This window comes from Microcaecilia unicolor, chromosome 2 (assembly GCF_901765095.1).
Source record: "Microcaecilia unicolor chromosome 2, aMicUni1.1, whole genome shotgun sequence".
Taxonomy (NCBI): Eukaryota; Metazoa; Chordata; class Amphibia; order Gymnophiona; family Siphonopidae; genus Microcaecilia; species Microcaecilia unicolor.
This window is the reverse complement of record NC_044032.1, coordinates 632755862-632775175: the sequence shown is the minus strand read 5'-3', so window position 1 is coordinate 632775175 and position 19314 is coordinate 632755862. Positions and strand designations below refer to the sequence as shown.

The window sequence follows — 19314 nt, the reverse complement described above, 5'->3', positions numbered from 1 at the left end:
GCAACATTAACATTCCATGTAGAATCTCAAGTAGTAGCAACAGAATCTCAACATTCCATGTAGAATCTCAAATAGTAGCAACATTCCATGTAGAATCTGAAATAGGGAAAGGGAACTGGGACTTGATATGCTGCCTTTCTGTGGGTTTTACATAGTATATACAGGTACTTATTTGCAAGCTGGGGCAATGGAGGGTTAAGTGATTTGCCCAGAGTCACGAGGAGCTGCCTCTGCCTGAAGTGGGAATCGAACTCAGTTCCTCAGGACCAGAGTGCACCACCCTAACCACTAGGCCACTCCTCCACTTTACAGCATCAACCCCAGCAATCCCCGGCAACCTACGAATCTTCCGGATTGAGACTTGATATACCACCCATCAATGGACAATCAGAGCGGTGTACAATAATAAAGCCAGTGGAGAAAGGAAAGGAACTACATCAAGGGATAGCACAGACAGACATCAACTAGCTCTGGCTAGATATTCTGACTCCAGGACAGGCAATCAAGAGCGATCAGCCAGGGGCAAGGGAGAATAAGTAAATCCTGAGAAGAGATCAGAAAAGGTAGGTTGAAAAATTCATTACAATCAACAGTGAATTTCAGGTATCTGAGACAATTTGAGAGCACAGATGCATTGTGAATAAGATGATTTCAAAACTACACTGGAACCCAGTTTTGACAAGAACATCCTTAAAATCTAAGGGGTACATGTATAAAGACGCTCTCCGCCTAATTTTAAGAATTAGCTGGCTAGATTATCCTCTTTGAAAATCGATTGCTGTCACGTGGCCAAATACATCTGCATAATTTTACCAGGCATATATATTTAATCATTTGTTGAAAAGATGTTTTAAAAAGGCCGTTTTTACAGGCGTGCTCAAAAACGGATCGACGTGTGCCCAAAACCCTCGCTTACACTACCTCAAGCCAATTTTCAGTGCACCTTAGTAAAAGGACCCCTTAAAAATCTAATCAGCATTGATAACAGCACTTAACAAGCGATAATGAGCACTAATTGGCAAGAATTCGAATTTACGTGCACAACTCGCTAAGCATATTCTGTAATGAACTGCACCTAAATTCTCATGGGTGCAGTTTAAAAGGGGCTTGGCTATGGGCAGGGAAATGGGCTTTTCATGGGCGTTCCCAAATTTACATGTATAGTTATAGAATATGGACCAGTACATGTAAATCTAGTTGCAGGGATTTATGTCACGGTTTTCTTGGTATAAATGGAGGCAAATAATTTTAGTCGCAGGGATACCAACTAAGCATATTCTATATACCGCACCTAAATCTAGGTACTGTTTCTAGAATACGCTTAGGCAGAATTGCTTACTGCGCAGATTTTTTAGGTGCCTTATATAGAATCTTTCCCTATGTGCGCATAGGGCCAAATTCTATAAATTTTGCCTAAAAAAATCAGCGCCAACAACCTCCCCCCCCCCCACACTTAAGCGGTATTCTATAAGCTGTGCCAAGTTCGGTGTGATTTATACGTGTGTAAATTTATGCACCGCCATTTGCACCAACAAAAACGTGGTACAAATACCCGTGCCTGTGTGTATACGCAGAGCACCCATCCTATATAATAATTTGCACCTCCAACGTTCCATGTCTGGCTGCCTGGGTTCGTAACATCTCCTGACGTCAGCCAGCCTCCAGCGTTCCATTCCCCCTCACTGTCCCGCCCTCGCGTCAAGACGTAATGAGGTCAGAGGGTGGAACACTGAGAGGGAAGGGAACGCTGGAGGCGAGCTGACGTCAGGAAGGATGTTACAAACGGAACAGAAGCCAGCGCCAGCCAGCCAGAGAACGTTCAGGTACAAATCGAGGGGAGGAGAAAATCGTGGGACATCGAGGGGGGGAGGGAGGGAGGAAGGAGAGGGCAGAGGAGAATTGATGGACATGGATGGGATGGGAGGACAGTAGAGGAGAGAATCGCGGGACACGGATGGGAGGGCAGGGAACAGGAGAATCGCTGGACATGGAGGGGAGGGCAGGGAAGAATTGCTGGACATGGAGGGGTGGGAAGGAGGAAGGGAAGGAGAGGGGAGGGGAAGGCAGGGCAGAGGAGAATTGATGGACATGGATGGGATGGGAGGACAGTAGAGGAGAAAATCGCGGGACACAGATGGGAGGGCAGGGAAGAGGAGAATCGCTGGACATGGAGGGGAGGGGAGGGAAGAATTGCTGGACATGGAGGGGAGGGCAGGGGAGAGAGAAAAAAAAAGCTTACATGACAGCCTTCCTACGACCCATTTCATTGTTGAGGAAACAGGCATGGTTCCACTAGTATTCTATAATTACTTGTGTAACTCAAAACCACACCCCTGATACACCCTGAAATACCTTCCTATTTCAGCACCGCACCTAAACTTACGCGCATTAGTCCCAATTAAATCTAATTAGTGCCAATAATTGTTTGTTAAAAAGCCAATTATTGGCATTGTCTCATTATTCTATTAAATTGTGCATTCAAATCGGAGGTACGCCTAAATTTGTGCGCGTAAGTTTTGGCGATTTTTATAGAATCAGGGGATAGTGAGCACTCAGGGGTATGTTTACTAAGGTGCATTAGCGTTTTTAATGCTCCTTTAAAGTTAAGGTGCGTTAAGCGCTAACACACCTATACATTTCTATGAGCGCATTAGCCATTAACGTGCCCATAGCGCACCTTAGTAAACATAGGCGTTAATGACGTGTTTCCAACCAAAAAAAAAATGAAAAATATCTGGGTGCCCATCCTTAAATATTACCCTCCACCTGTCATCATTGCATGTGTTCCTACGTTTATCCCTAACCTCCTTACTATATCTTGAACTGGCGCTGAAGCTCTGTTACAGGAGGTTAGCGTTCCCGTGAGAGCGAGAACGAATGGTGTCAAACAAGAAGCTATAGTCACACTTAAAATCTCATGAAGACATACTTCTTTCTCCTCTCTGCATCCACTTACCTTCCAAGGGGAGATTTATTTCAGCTGCGAAAGTTCTCACCAGAAACCTTGAATCATAAATTCTCTGTTTAGATTGGAATGGGTTACCTAGAGGCTCAGCAGCTGCTCTCGATTAGGAGCAGACACATCAATAATAACAGCTGAGAGATTGCAGAGGACGGGATTTTTTTTCCCCCCTTCAGTAAATATCAATGGACAGAAAGGAATTTAGCTTTCTTTGCACACAGCCATTAACGAGACGATCCATCAGATATACATGCACTTGAGTAACTTGAATAGCTAGTGAATTTATCAATTTTCTGTACTGATTATTATGCGCATTCAAAACATCGCTTCTAAAAGGTACACCACATTCCAAAAATTACTAGCTGCATTCCAAAACAGCTTTCCCAGCTAGGCTGAAACACTGTGCATTGGTTATGTCCACACTCGGCGTCCGACGTCACGAAGAGGTGTATAAAGCCGCCGGGTTTTTTTTAGGCTTGCAGTGTCATCGGACAGCGGTTTATTTTATTTTTTATTACATTTGTACTCCGCGCTTTCCCACTCATGGCAGGCTCAATGCGGCTTGCATGGGGAAATGGAGGGTTAAGTGACTTGCCCAGAGTCACAAGGAGCTGCCTGTGCCTGAAGTGGGAATCAAATTCAGTTCCTCAGGACCAAAGTCCACCACCCTAACCACTAGGCCACTCCTTCACTGTCTCCTTCACTGTTGCTACTATTTGAGATTCTACATGAAATGTTGCTATTCCACTAGCAACATTCCATGTAGAAGTCGGCCCATGCAGATCACCAATGTGGCCGCGCAGGCTTCTGCTTCTGTGAGTCTGATGTCCTGCACAGGACGTCAGACTCACAGAAACAGAAGCCTGCGCAACCTTCTACATGGAATGTTGCTAGTGGAATAGCAACATTCCATGTAGAATCTCCAATAGTATCTATTTTATTTTTGTTACATTTGTACCCCGCGCTTTCCCACTCATGGCAGGCTCAATGTGGCTTACATGGGGCAATGGAGGGTTAAGTGACTTGCCCAGAGTCACAAGGAGCTGCCTGTGCCTGAAGTGGGAATCAAACTCAGTTCCTCAGGACCAAAGTCTACCACCCTAACCACTAGGCCATGCTGTCGTTTTTGTAAGGATAAAGTGGTTTATATGTGATTTTTAATCAATAGATGCAGTTATGCCTGATATTTCTCTCTTTTGCAGCTTTTACCACTTGGACCCTGAAGCAGCATTGCTCAATTTAGCTGGAGTGAAACGCTGGCCACCGTCGGTCCGAGCTATGTGACTTTCAGGATAGACAACTGTATTCAAGCTAAGTACTTGATTTTGAAGCTTTGAGCTGAACTGAGCACGTTATGTACCTGTAGAACTAATAACTACATTACTTTGAAGCTTGGAGCTGGGTACACGTTTGGAAATATTAATCTTTGCACATTTTTTTCATTTTTTGAAGTTAAATATGGAAGGATATAGGAAGGTTTTTTAGCCAATGATGAGGAACATATCATATTGACCATAGTATAGGTCATTTTGATCGACCATAGCTCTTTAGACCTGTTGGTCAGGAGCTCCTTGAGGCTTTTTCCTTCCATTAAATATAACGTGCTTTTCAGTTCACATACACTTGCTTGTCATTATTGTGGGTCACTTGTGTTGTTGGTGTTTAAGATTGTGGACTTCATTGACTCCACACCCGCCTAGTTTGTTGTTTAGAGAAATGGAGGTATAACATTATCCCCCTTCATCATTCAACCGGTCACCTAAAGTTAAGAGTCAATTATGCGTTTAAGTGATAGAATACTGGCTCTTACGTGCAAGTGTAGTTGAGCTCTGAGCGGTATTTTATAGATTAAGTGCATAACTGACTCTTAACTTTAGGTCACTTACAGGTGAATTTTCGAAAGAGAAGGGCGCCCATCTTCCGACACAAATCGGGAGACGGGCGTCTTTCTCTCAAGGTCGCCCAAATCGGCATAATCGAAAGTCGATTTTGGGCGCCCTCAACTGCTTTCCGTCGCGGGGATGACCAAAGTTCACAGGGGCGTGTCGGCAGTGTAGCGAAGGCGGGAATGGGGCGTGCTTAGGAGATGGGCATCCTCAGCCGATAATGGAAAAAAGAAGGGTGTCTCTGACGAACACTTGGGCGACTTTACTTGGTCCATTTTTTTTCATGACTAAGCATCAAAAAGGTGCCCGAACTGGCCAGATGAACACCGGAGGGAATCGGGGATCACCTCCCCTTACTCCCCCATTGGTCACTAACCCCCTCCCACCCTCAAAAAAAATCCTTAAAAAAATATTTTTTTGCCAGCCTCAAATGCCATACTCAGGTCCATCGCAACAGTATGCAGGTACCTGGAGCAGTTGTAGTGGGTGCAATGTACTTCAGGCAGGCGGACCCAGGCCCATCCCTCCCTACCTGTTACACTTGTGGTGGTAAATGGGAGCCCTCCAACACCCACCACAAACCCACTGTACCTACATGTAGGTACCCCCCTTCATCCCTAAGGGCTATGGTAGTGGTGTACAGTTGTGGGTTTGGGGTTGGGGGGGTTGGGGGGGCTCAGCACCCAATGTAAAGGAGCTATGCACCTGGGAGCTTTTTCTAAAGTCCACTGCAGTGCCCCCTAGGGTGCCTGGTTGGTGTCCTGGCATGTCAGGGGGATCAGTGCACTATGAATGCTGGCTCCTCCCATGACCAAATGGCTTGGATTTGGTCGTTTTTGAGATGGGTGTCCTCGGTTTCCATTATTGCCGAAAACCGGGGACGACCATCTCAAAAACGACCTAAGGACGAGAATCAGCACATGGTGTGCGCCAACCGGTCCCCGCACGTGTAGCGCATGAGCCTTTGCCACTAGATCAGTGGGTGGCATTAAGGGCTCAGGCCACTTTTGGGCATGTGCTGGTTTCATTTTTACCACATGCCCTTTTCCTGTTCCATTTTTTTGAAAAAAAACATTTTTTGTAGATGCGCCCAATACACACACCTTCACTACCGCAGGCCACTTTTTTACCGTGACTTAGTAAAAGCCCCCACCCCCCAATGTGGTAAAAGCAAATAAGCAGATCTAAAGAAAATCTTATATTTAAAAAGGATTTTATTCACTACTGCATCTGGTTATAAGGAATGGATCCTCAGAAGCTTAGCTGAAATTGGGTGGCGGAGCAGGTGGGGGGAAGAGGGGTTGGTGGTTGGGAGGCTAGGATAGGGGAGGGCAGACTTATACGGTCTGTACCAGAGCCGATGATGGGAGGCGGGCCTGGTGGTTGGGAGGCGGGAAATACTGCTGGGCAGAATTATACGGTCTGTGCCCTGAAAAAGACAGGTACAATTTCAAGGTAAGGTATACACATATGAGTTTGTCTTGGGCAGACTGGATGGACCATGCAGGTCTTTTTCTGCCGTCATCTACTATGTTACTATGCATCTGGTTCTTTTATCTATTGTAATGAACATTTCCTTAGATCGTCTTCTTTGCTGTTGCCGCAACAGTACAATCATTCTGGATGGAGGAATGACAACGCTTATTGCTATTCTTGAGATGAATGTTACCCTTTCCTTTAAAATAGTTACATGGAAACCTTTTGGATTAGATTGCAATCCTTGTTCATGATTGATATTTGTTTGACTTTTTCAAGGTTCACTATAATGTGATTGTCCACTTAAGGAAAGCCATCTTAGCGGAGCACAATAATAAAAAAAAAAATTACACATTTTAGAAAAGAACTCCATTATTCTTACAGAAAAGTATAGATAAAAGACATTGTCCAACTGTTGCATTTCCAGGTCCCTAGAATCTAATTCCATTTATACATCACAATACAAAGGCAAGAGCTAAGTGTAAGAGTTAATGCTTTCTGGAGTAGTATGGAGTGGAGGAGTGGCCTAGTGTTTAGGGTGGTGGACTTTGGTCCTGAGGAACTGAGTTCGATTCCCACTTCGGGCACAGGCAGCTCCTTGTGACTCTGGGCAAGTCACTTAACCCTCCATTGCCCCATATAAGCCGCATTGAGCCTGCCATGAGTGGGAAAGCGCGGGGTACAAATGTAACAAAAATAAAATAGATACTATTGGAGATTCTACATGGAATGTTGCTATTCCACTAGCAACATTCCATGTAGAAGCCTGCGCGGCCACATTGGTGATCTGCAAGGGCCGACTTCTACATGGAATGTTGCTAGTGGAATAGCAACATTCCATGTAGAATCTCAAATAGTAGCAGCAGTGGAGGAGTGGCCTAGTGGTTAGGGTGGTGGACTTTGGTCCTGAGGAACTGAGTTCAATTCCCACTTCTGGCACAGGCAGCTCCTTGTGACTCTGGGCAAGTCACTTAACCCTCCATTGCCCCATGTAAGCCGCATTGAGCCTCCCATGAGTGGGAAAGTGCGGGGTACAAATGTAAAAAAAAAAAAAATAGATGAGTCTTAAGGGATTTTTTTGAAATTAGACAGAAACAGTTCTATACGTTTGGGTAACAGAAGCTGATTCCAAAGTGTGGGCCCAATGACATTAAGCAGAGAGTCCTGAAAGATGTCCAGAAAGACTTGGCAAAAAGATGGAGTAACCAGCTGACTCTAGAGCAGAGTGGAGCATCCAGGAGGGAGTATAGAGGATCAAGTAATGAGACAGGAACTGAAGAGAACCTGAACCTGCTTAGAAAACCACTGTAAATCTTTGGAGAGATTATACCAATTTGCGTCTTATTGAACGCTGGAACTGGGTTTGCCTCACAAGACAGTATGAAGAGCTTATAGCTCTGAAGTCCCAATCCAAAATGGGAGAGGTTGGACCGATAGATTGTTACTCAATCTTAAATGAGTAATGAGAAGGAAGAAGGAAGGGATCCTCAGGAGCTTAGCCGAGATTGGGTGGCAGAGGCGGGGATAGTGCTGGGCAGACTTATGCGGTCTGTGCCAGAGCCGGTGGTGGGAGGCGGGACTGGTGGTTGGGAGGCGGGGATAGTGCTGGGCAGACTTACATGGTCTGTGCCCTGAAGAGGACAGGTACAAATCAAGGTAAGGCATACAGAAAAAGTAGCACATATGAGTTTATCTTGTTGGGCAGACTGGATGGACCATGCAGGTCTTTTTCTGCCGTCATCATCTAATATGTAATGTATTGTTTTCTAAAATATCTGTTTAATGACTGTGTACCTGAGTTTATTATTGAAGAGGTTCTGAACTTCTTAAAATGAATAAAAAGATTACAGTGGAAAATAAATAAAAGATTCTGTCACGACAGACACCTGACATCACCAAAATGCTCATTTTTTTTGCAGTTTCTTCATATAAATGATGCTAAATCATTAATAGCAGCAAACAATAAAGCCTTCATTTTCTGGGGGCACATAATGAGTTAACCGAAGCAGGGCTTGCAAACATCAATAAGGAAAACTAGGTGCATGGTTCTTACTGGAAATGCAGGAAAAATAAACTTCATTTCTACACGGCTAGGATCAGCTTTAACATTTCACCAACAACCTATTTCGATGGGTTCCAGTGTAGGCAGTAAGGGTGTTGCCTTTCATCTACACTAATGAGTCATTCACTTCATTTATCCCACATCATGCTCTTATCAGGATATGCCCACACAGATCTAATATCTTAAGAATTACACGCCCCCCCGTGCCTTAAACAACATACATTACCGTTAGATAGACAGTTTCCAGAGTGGCCAGTTATAACACCCCCGTGCACAGTGCTTGCAAGATAAGTCTATAAAGAAGAGGCTAAGATTTACACACCAATTATTATTATTATTACTATTACTTTATTTTATTATCATTACATTACATTTGTAGCCCGCGCTTTCCCACTCAAAGCAGGCTCAATGCGGCTTACATAGTAATAGGGATTACAGGATATTGAAGAGAAAACAAAAGTGATAGGTAGGTAGAGAAGGAGAGGGGTAAAGGAGTAGGAGAGGTGTAGGCAAGGGTGGAAGAGGCAGGAGAGGGATGGGTACAGGATAAGCAAATGGAATTTTGGTTGGAAAGATAGCCAAGGTCATTGACGTCGTCTTCTGGATATGTGCTGGGTAGTAGGATTAGTAGAATTAGTTTGGGTCATTAGGATAGGCTTGCCTGAACAGATAGGTTTTTAGTGATTTCCGGAAGGGTAGAGAGCCACTGATTGATCTGATAATTTTGGGAGCTGGTTGTTAAAGTAGCCCCCTCCCGCCCCCCCCCCCCCCCCCCCCCCCCCCCATGGCTACTTGGGCTCAGGTCCCCTCCTGAATTCTCTTTTACTTTGCTGGCAGGGATGCTGAGCCTCACCAGCCAAGTAAATAGACTGCTGCTACATAAGTACAACAGTATTGCCATACTGGGACAGACCGAAGGTCCATCAAGCCCAGCATCCTGTTTCCAACAGTGGCCAATCCAGGTCACAAGTACCTGGCAGAAACCCAAAGAGTAGCAGCATTCCATGTAGAACTGCAAACAATAACAAGATTCTAGAATCCTAAAGAGTAACAAGATTCCATGTAGAACCCCAAAGAGTAGTAACATTCCATTCAGAATCCCAAATACATAAGTACAACAGTATTGCCATACTGGGACAGACCAAAGGTCCATCAAGCCCAGCATCCTGTTTCCAACAGTGGCCAATCCAGGTCACAAGTACCTGGCAAGATCCCAAAGAGTAGCAGCATTCCATGTAGAACTGCAAACAATAGCAAGATTCTAGAATCCTAAAGAGTAACAAGATTCCATGTAGAACCCCAAAGAGTAGTAACATTCCATTCAGAATCCCAAATACATAAGTACAACAGTATTGCCATACTGGGACAGACCAAAGGTCCATCAAGCCCAGCATCCTGTTTCCAACAGTGGCCAATCCAGGTCACAAGTACCTGGCAGAAACCCAAAGAGTAGCAGCATTCCATGTAGAACTGCAAACAATAGCAAGATTCTAGAATCCTAAAGAGTAACAAGATTCCATGTAGAACCCCAAAGAGTAGTAACATTCCATTCAGAATCCCAAATACATAAGTACAACAGTATTGCCATACTGGGACAGACCAAAGGTCCATCAAGCCCAGCATCCTGTTTCCAACAGTGGCCAATCCAGGTCACAAGTACCTGGCAAGATCCCAAAGAGTAGCAGCATTCCATGTAGAACTGCAAACAATAGCAAGATTCTAGAATCCTAAAGAGTAACAAGATTCCATGTAGAACCCCAAAGAGTAGTAACATTCCATTCAGAATCCCAAATACATAAGTACAACAGTATTGCCATACTGGGACAGACCAAAGGTCCATCAAGCCCAGCATCCTGTTTCCAACAGTGGCCAATCCAGGTCACAAGTACCTGGCAGAAACCCAAAGAGTAGCAGCATTCCATGTAGAACTGCAAACAATAGCAAGATTCTAGAATCCTAAAGAGTAACAAGATTCCATGTAGAACCCCAAAGAGTAGTAACATTCCATTCAGAATCCCAAATACATAAGTACAACAGTATTGCCATACTGGGACAGACCAAAGGTCCATCAAGCCCAGCATCCTGTTTCCAACAGTGGCCAATCCAGGTCACAAGTACCTGGCAGAAACCCAAAGAGTAGCAGCATTCCATGTAGAACCGCAAACAATAGCAAGATTCTAGAATCCTAAAGAGTAACAAGATTCCATGTAGAACCCCAAAGAGTAGTAACATTCCATTCAGAATCCCAAATACATAAGTACAACAGTATTGCCATACTGGGACAGACCAAAGGTCCATCAAGCCCAGCATCCTGTTTCCAACAGTGGCCAATCCAGGTCACAAGTACCTGGCAGAAACCCAAAGAGTAGCAGCATTCCATGTAGAACCGCAAACAATAGCAAGATTCTAGAATCCTAAAGAGTAACAAGATTCCATGTAGAACCCCAAAGAGTAGTAACATTCCATTCAGAATCCCAAATACATAAGTACAACAGTATTGCCATACTGGGACAGACCAAAGGTCCATCAAGCCCAGCATCCTGTTTCCAACAGTGGCCAATCCAGGTCACAAGTACCTGGCAAAAACCCAAAGAGTAGCAGCATTCCATGTAGAACTGCAAACAATAGCAAGATTCTAGAATCCTAAAGAGTAACAAGATTCCATGTAGAACCCCAAAGAGTAGTAACATTCCATTCAGAATCCCAAATACATAAGTACAACAGTATTGCCATACTGGGACAGACCAAAGGTCCATCAAGCCCAGCATCCTGTTTCCAACAGTGGCCAATCCAGGTCACAAGTACCTGGCAAGATCCCAAAGAGTAGCAGCATTCCATGTAGAACTGCAAACAATAGCAAGATTCTAGAATCCTAAAGAGTAACAAGATTCCATGTAGAACCCCAAAGAGTAGTAACATTCCATTCAGAATCCCAAATACATAAGTACAACAGTATTGCCATACTGGGACAGACCAAAGGTCCATCAAGCCCAGCATCCTGTTTCCAACAGTGGCCAATCCAGGTCACAAGTACCTGGCAGAAACCCAAAGAGTAGCAGCATTCCATGTAGAACTGCAAACAATAGCAAGATTCTAGAATCCTAAAGAGTAACAAGATTCCATGTAGAACCCCAAAGAGTAGTAACATTCCATTCAGAATCCCAAATACATAAGTACAACAGTATTGCCATACTGGGACAGACCAAAGGTCCATCAAGCCCAGCATCCTGTTTCCAACAGTGGCCAATCCAGGTCACAAGTACCTGGCAGAAACCCAAAGAGTAGCAGCATTCCATGTAGAACTGCAAACAATAGCAAGATTCTAGAATCCTAAAGAGTAACAAGATTCCATGTAGAACCCCAAAGAGTAGTAACATTCCATTCAGAATCCCAAATACATAAGTACAACAGTATTTCCATACTGGGACAGACCAAAGGTCCATCAAGCCCAGCATCCTGTTTCCAACAGTGGCCAATCCAGGTCACAAGTACCTGGCAGAAACCCAAAGAGTAGCAGCATTCCATGTAGAACTGCAAACAATAGCAAGATTCTAGAATCCTAAAGAGTAACAAGATTCCATGTAGAACCCCAAAGAGTAGTAACATTCCATTCAGAATCCCAAATACATAAGTACAACACTATTGCCATACTGGGAGAGACCAAAGGTCCATCAAGCCCAGCATCCTGTTTCCAACAGTGGCCAATCCAGGTCACAAATACCTGGCAAGATCCCAAAAAAGTACAAAACATTTTATGCTGCTTATCCCAGAAATATTTTCCCCAAGTCCAATTTAATAATGGTCTATGGACTTTTCCTTTAGGAAGCCATCCAAACCTTTTTAAAACTCTGCTAAGCTAACCGCCTTTACCACATTTTCTGGCAACGAATTCCAGAGTTGTATTACGCGTTGTGTGAAGAAAATTTTTCTCTGATTCGTTTTAAATTTACTACTTTGTAGCTCCCCGTTCCTTGTTTCCAGCTCTGAGCAGCCAGCTGGGGCTTCTTGAGCACGAGCGAGAAGTCCCAGCTTGCTCCTCAGAGTCAGAAACAAGCAGCTGGGAGTGGTGGCAGTCCATTTATTGGCTGGTGAAGCTCGGCATCCCTGCCAGCACAGGTATGCCTAGCATGGCCGCACAAGGGGGAGGAGAGGCATGCGTTCTCTCCCCCGTCCACCCAAATTGCAGGGCTGGGTACGCCTGGAGAGAGAGACCATTGTTAAAAATTTAGCAGTACACCCCTGACTGTACCCCAACCCTTTCGAGCCCAAAGCACTCCTACATTTAAAAAAAGCTGAACAGCACACCAACCTCTGTGGACATGAGATGCCAAAAGGAAGCTATGGAAGTGCTAAAAACCTACTAGAAGGTGAAAGGACTCAAGGGAGGATACTGAGAATGGGGAAGAGGCGGAAGAACTATCAGGCTTATTTTCGAAAGAGAAGGGCGCCCATCTTTCGACACAAATTGGGAGATGGGCGTCCTTCTCTCAGGGTCGCCCAAATCGGCATAATCAAAAGCCGATTTTGGGCATCCCCAACTGCTTCCCGTCGCGGGGACGACCAAAGTTCCTGGGGGCGTGTCGGAGGTGTAGTGAAGCCGGCACAGGGGCTTGCCTAACAGATAGGCGTCCTCGAGCGTTAATGGAAAAAAGAAGGGCGTCCCTGAGGAGCACTTGGGTGACTTTACTTGGTCCATTTTTTCTTACAACCAAGCCTCAAAAAGGTGCCCGAACTGACCAGATGACCACTTGAGGGAATTGGGGCTGACCTCCCCTGACTCCCTCAGTGGTCACTAAGCACCTCCCACCCATAAAAAACAACTTTAAAAACTTTTGCCAGCCTGAAATTTCATACTCAGGTCCATCGCAGGAGTATGCAGGTCCCTGGGGGGGGAGGTATGTTTGTGTCAGCGGAAGCATAGCAAAGGCGTGGACGTCCTTTTTTCAAACATTTTGGAGGTCCTGAACTGCCCCCCCCCCCCCCCCCCCACAGGGACCACCAAATTTCAAGGGAGTGGAGAGGAGTTACCTAGTGGTTAGAGCACTGGTCTTACAGTTCAGAGGTGGCCATTTCAAATCCCACTGCTGCTACTTGTGATCCAAAATCCAAATAAATAAAGGGGATGTCAGAGGCATAATAAAGGCATGGATATCCTTCTCATAGAAACATCCTCATTTTGGATATCCTCAACTGCCATCGCAGGGATGGAGGCATAGCAAAGGACATCCTTCACCCATACTCTAAAAAAAAAAAAAAAAACGTCCCTGACGAGCACCTGGACTTCTATTTTTCTAAGGTTGTAGACAGCTACTATACACGCAGCTTGTCTGCATGTATGAAGCCGTCTCTGGCATGCGCAGAGCAGCCACGCATAATGCTTGGCTGCTCTGTACTCGCTTCCGCTCCTTAGGAAGGAAATCGTGTGCAAATGAGCTAACAGTGAGCAGCTCATTTGCATGCGATTTCCTTCATGCATGCCTGTTCCTTTCCAAATCGCTAAGGGATCGGTAAGGGATGGGCTTTTTCCATTCCGTCAGTTAGTGAATCAGTTAGTCCACTGCAGTGCCCCCTAGGGTGCCCGATTGGGGTCCTGGCATGTGAGGGGGACCAGTGCACTACGAATGCTGTCTCCTCCCACGACCAAAGGACTTGCATTTGGTCGTTTCTGAGATGGGCGTCCTTAGTTTCCATTATCGCCCAAAATCAGAAATGACCAAGTCTAAGGACAACCATCTCTAGGGATGACCTAAATGTCAAGATTTGGGCGTCTCCGACCGTATTATCGAAACAAAAGATGGACGCCCATCTTGTTTCGATAATACAGGTTTCCCCGCCCCTTCGCCGGGCCGTCCTGCGAGGACGTCCTCAGGAAAACTTGGGCACCCCTTTCGATTATGCCCCTCCACGTGTCCTGTGTGGTCAATTTCATATAGGTTGTTAAACGTTAGTCATTAAAAAAAAAAACAGGCACTGCTTAGGCCCTATTTTTTCTGAATCACATTTTTCAGTACTGGTCCTGATGATGGTCTTGCCTCACTTGGACTATCGTAATTCCCTTTATGTTGGGTTGAGTGCCAAACTGTTGTACAAATTGCAGATGATTCAAAATACTTTTGGTTTTCAGTTGAAGAAATATGATAGTGTATCTCAATATACTAGAAAATTACACTGGCTTCCTCTTAGGGCACGTATTATTTTTAAATCAGTTTGCAGGATTTTTTTATGCTTTAAATGGCAGTACCTCAGAGTTGTTCATTTAATCTCTTTCAGATTTATTTTTTTTTTCTTTCTTCCCGGCTGAGGGAAAATTTTATATTAAAATGTCCTGCTTTTACTGGTGTTCGATGGAAATGTCATCTCGAGGCTATGTTGTTCTCTTTTCAAGCTGTTATGTTTTGGAATGCGTTTCCTCTTCGTATTCTCTCTGAGTTTAATTATATTTAATTTTGTAAAAAAAAAAAACTGAAGGCATTTTTCGTTGAGAAATTTTGATTGTTTTATTTTTAATTATATAGCTCCTCATTTTGTTTTGAGTTTTCTTTTTTTAAACCCACATTGAACCTCATGCCGGGGCTAGTGCAGTCGATAAATTTCAGATTAGATTAGATCTATAAGGGCAGAACTCTGCGCCAGATCTGTTACAGAATGCTAGCGTAAGTCTGTAGCGATGCACCAAACATTAGGCCCAACCACTTATACCATGTCTATGGCTGGTGTAAATGATGGCGCCTAAATATGGCAGTTGGACCATACATTCAACTATTCTAGAAAGAGCAGGCAAGAATATTCAGAACACCCCTGAGATGCCCATGCTCCTCCCACATTAACTCCCCCTTTGCTGATGTTCAGCCAGCGGCGGTCAGTGCTTTTTTTTTTAAGTGCTGACTGTGGCCGGATAAATTAGCCTTGGATATTCAGTCAGGGCATGTGCGGGCCCCAGCCCTCAGTATCTGGGTCTAACTATCCCACTGGATATTCAGCTGAGACCAGAATAACAATTTCAAAACTTTCTGGAGCCCCCTCCCACCCCACAAAACAGACCCTCTCCTTCCTTTTCCCCTACCCTCCCCCCCCCCCACACACACCATGCAGAACCTCCCCTCCCCCAGAATGTCCTCCCAATGCCCAATCCCCCTGATCCCCTCCCAAGAGGTCAAAGCAGCCATTTTGAAGGTGCTGCTGCTAAGGTCAGAAACGATTGGGTTTGCTTCTGCCACCATCACCTTCACTGAACCACCAGGAAGCTAATGTAGAACCAGGAGGCCTATCCAGACTGGGGGGTTGGGGGTTAGAGGGATATTCCAAGGAGATGGGGTTCTGAATGCTGAGGGCTGGGCCTAGAGGCCGGGGTTGGATAGGAATTGAATATCGGCCAAGACCCGTACGACTGTGCTGGGATCCGCATAGCTAACCAGCCTACTTAGAACAACTTTTGAATATTGCTCCTCCGCAATACCGCCCCTATACCGCTTCTGACCGGCCTACTTTCTACAGGGGCAGTCAGAGTCGATATTCTGTGGCACTGCCCTGTTTAGTGCTGCTGAATATCAGGTTGGGTGGCTCCTAATGATTTAAACAGGCAGGAGTCTCTCCTTCATACTGAAATTGCTTTGAATATCGGGTAGACTGTTTATAGAATAGGGGTGTAAGACCATAGGCGCCCCGTATAAGAGGCTTGGCGAGGCTAAGCCTCCCCAGCCTGATCGTGGACTTCCATTTTTTCTGACCCCCCAGCCCGCCCTCCCACCTTCCGCTCGCGTTTTATCTTTTTTACTTCCTTGGCAGCGACGTGATGTCACTTCCATGGAAAGTATGGAGGTAAGCTCCGCCCGTGGCAGCGACGTGATGTCGCTTCCACGGAGACGGAGGTAAGCTCTGCCCCCTTTAGCCTCCCCAAACAGTTGGCTACCGACCGTCTATGCATAAGACTCTTACGCTTGCAAAGGCAAATTAGCACCCCAATTAGTGTTTGTTAACACCATAGTTATTACAATTTAGTGCTAATTACTAATTCTGGTCGCCGTATGTCAAAAAAGATATAGCGGAACTAGAAAAAGTTCAAAGAAGAGCAACCAAAAATGATAAAGGGGATGGAACTCCTCTCGTATGAAGAAAGGCTAAAGAGGTTAGGGCTCTTCAGCTTGGAAAAGAGACGGATGAGGGGAGACATGATTGAGGTCTACATAGTATCAAGGGTAGAAGTGAATCGATTTTTCACTCTTTCAAAAAGTACAAAGAGCAAGGGACACTCAATGAAATTGCATGGAAGTACTTTTAAAACAAAGAGGAGGAAATATTTTTCCAAAGAGTAGTTAAGCTCCGGAACTCGTTGGTAACAGCGGTTAGTGTACCTGGGTTTCTTTCAGGTACTTGTGACCTGGGTTGGCCGCAGTGGCGTAGCTAGGTGGGGCACCAGGGGAGCGGCCGCTCCCCCAAACGGAGTTGTGCTGGTGCCTATATTTTTCTCCTCGTGTTGCATTGAAAATGTGCGTGGGCGGAAGTCCGCTCTCACGCTGCTTTCGCTCCCCCCACGCCGTCAACCTGGCTCCGCTTATGGTTGGCCGCTGTTGGAAGCAGGATACTGAGTTAGGTGGACCACGGTCTGACCCGGTATGGCTATTATGTTCTTATGCAACTGGCCCTATTCCATAACTATAGGCTCATCTATGCACCTAACGTTGGGCGTATTGATAGAATTTGGGGGTTAGCGTCTACATTTTGCCTGTTCACTCTCTCCGGGGCTCATGTTATATCTAGGAAGGAGAGAGGTACATATGACTACACCTTTACAAGCCATGCCTGCCGCCTCTCGCTGCTGAAAGCAGAGCCCGTTTGCTGATCTGGACCTGTGTCGAGTAGTGACGACTGAGTTTTTCTGTGGCCTACCTGATCGCATCTGAAGGCACTGGTGCCCCAGGGAACTTTGGTTGGGAAACACTGAACGGTAATATGTTAGGACACACTAAAGAAGCATATATTAACAGTGCACAACATCAGTAATTGTTGACTCAAGCACTAAATTGCATTTTAATGAGTTAGTACAGCAGAAAGAGCTCTACTGAGTTTGTGTGGCTTGCCAGCATGGAATGATTACTAAGGCAGGTTAGTGGATGGGTCATAGCCATTAAACATAGCCAGCCCTAAGGGTATTTTAATTACGGAAACAGTCATACTGCAACATTAGTAGAAGTATTTCAAATGGATCCTTTTCTTGTGCAACTGAGGCACAGCTGCAATGTTGGCACTGGAGGCAAGTATAAAGATCCTGGAAGAGAACGCTAAGTTGACAAGGTCAAGGGTGGCTCATACACTGACCGAACCAGTCACTTCTTCCGTTAAGACTGTCTATTTTGTGGGGGGGGGGGGGGGAGAGGGGAGAATGCATTGCTTCTTTGTCAACACTAACCAATCTATGCATTTCTTGGCGTTGCTAGTCAAGACTTTATACAGGACGCTTGGTGTGCATTATGCTGCAGTACTCAACTTGCCAGATGACACAGCTGTGTTTTGGTCTATGAGGCCTGCATCAGGAGTGTCTTGTGTTCAAGAATTACATCCACTTGTTGTATTTATCATCGTCGTTATGTCTAATAAAAGCTTGTCGAGCTTTACGCGCCGGAACAAACCAAGGCTATAATCGCCAAAAAACTTCAAGGTTGAACTTGTAGTCTAAAAGTTCAACCTCAAAGTTTTTTGGTGATTACAGCCTTGGTTTGTTCTGGCGCATAAAGTGCAACAAGCATTTATTAGACATAATGACGATGATAAATACAAGTGGATGTAATTCTTGAACACAAGAGACTCCTGATGTGCCTCATAGGCTGAAACACAGCTGTGTCAAGTCCTGTTCAACATCCAATAAACAGTACCTGGTCAGTAAAATCTGGAGCGTCGTTTACCTTTTGAGTCATCTTCGCTATCTCGTTACATACCATATACCTTGCTTCTTCTGTTTTACATTGTACTGAACTTAACACCATTCACTGTAATATTTCTACAGGTAGGTTTTCCATGAAAATGTGCATACTACTTTTGGGAATGCAGAAGTAGGTGTGTGAGTGCACCCTCCACCCTCAATCCCTCCCCAATACATGTGTATAGTTAGGTGCATTTTCACTAGACTCATATACATTTATATGCTTATGTGTTGAGTAATTTTCAAAAGTCCCATTTCTGAACATAAAGTGCTGGTCTGTGCGTAGAAATGTCTATTGACTTCTTAAACAGAGTTTCTGAAGGACCAAGTACCAATGCATTTTGAGGGCAATTCTATGAGGGCACTTGGTAGGAGCCTTATTCTATAAAAGAATATAGGGATCCTTTTACTAAGCCGCGTAAGCATCTACGCGCGCCCAATATGCCGGCTACCACATGGCTCTTGCGGTAATTTCATTTTTGGCACGCGTCCGATATGCGCATCTGAAAAATATTTTTTATTTTCGGCCGCACATATCGGCCATGCGGCAAGTGCATTTGACGCATGTAGGTCATTACCGCCTGGTTACCACGTGAGACTTTACCACTAGGTCAATGGCTGGCAGACAAACAAGACAAATAAGGGATAAGGGAATTACTAAGGTGGGAAGGATAAAACATGGGTTCTGAACAAGTGAGAAAGGGTTAGGTGTTAAAAACAGCATCAAAAAGGTGGGCTTTTAACCTAGATTTGAAGACGGCCAGAGATGGAGCTTGACGTACCGGCTCAGGAAGTCTATTCCAGGCATATGGTGCAGCAAGATAAAAGGAGCAGAGTCTGGAGTTAGCAGTGGAGGAGAAGGGTGCAGATAAGAGAGATTTACCCGGTCAACGGAGTTCCCGGGGAGGCGTGTAGGGAGAGATAAAAGTGGAGAGGTACTGAGGAGCTGCAGAGTGAATGCTCTTGTAAGTCAATAAGAGGAGTTTGAACTGTATGCGGAAATGGATAGGGA

At 45.0% G+C, this 19314-nt stretch overlaps 1 protein-coding gene across 1 annotated transcript in view; it reads right to left on the bottom strand.

Moving 5' to 3' along the window:
- The window catches only part of SLC7A11 (solute carrier family 7 member 11), a 205363-nt gene that overhangs the window by 166333 nt on the left and 19716 nt on the right, over positions 1 to 19314 (bottom strand). The window lies entirely within an intron of this gene.